This window comes from Gavialis gangeticus, unplaced genomic scaffold (genome assembly GCF_001723915.1).
Source record: "Gavialis gangeticus isolate Ggan-Ray unplaced genomic scaffold, GavGan_comp1, whole genome shotgun sequence".
Classification (NCBI taxonomy): domain Eukaryota; kingdom Metazoa; phylum Chordata; order Crocodylia; family Gavialidae; genus Gavialis; species Gavialis gangeticus.
Genome location: NW_017729032.1, coordinates 2101824 through 2102204, shown reverse-complemented (window position 1 = coordinate 2102204; position 381 = coordinate 2101824). Strand labels below are relative to the sequence as shown.

Here is a 381-nt window from a genome sequence, read left to right as displayed (position 1 = left end):
GGTGGCACCGGGAGGGCTGCAGCAAATATTGGGGTGGCTGCAGCCCCGCCCCCCGTAGCCCTCCTCCCAGCACCACCACTGCCTGCCCCAAGCCCAGCCCAGCCCCCAACCGGGAAGACCTCAGCACCACCTTGACCCCAGCCTCAGCAGCAGCCTGCCCTTACCCCACGTGCAGATCCAGAAGCACACGCCTTCCCTCCCCATGCCTTTCCAGGGTGTGCAGTGGCAGGAGCCGCCCCTTCCCCACACCCCCCCAGATGAGCCGCTCACAGCTCCATCCCACACCCTGCCCCGGCTGGGCAGCACCTGCCCCAGCCCTACTGCCTCTCTCACCATAGGGGCCTCGATCTGCGTCCCCCCGCCATGCCCCTTCACCCCAAC

The 381-nt window shown here is 68.8% G+C and overlaps 1 protein-coding gene across 1 annotated transcript in view; it reads right to left on the bottom strand.

Annotated features, from left to right (window-relative positions):
• Nucleotides 1-381, bottom strand: part of UVRAG (UV radiation resistance associated) — a 210880-nt gene that overhangs the window by 141599 nt on the left and 68900 nt on the right. The gene's annotated exons all lie outside the window — the stretch shown is intronic.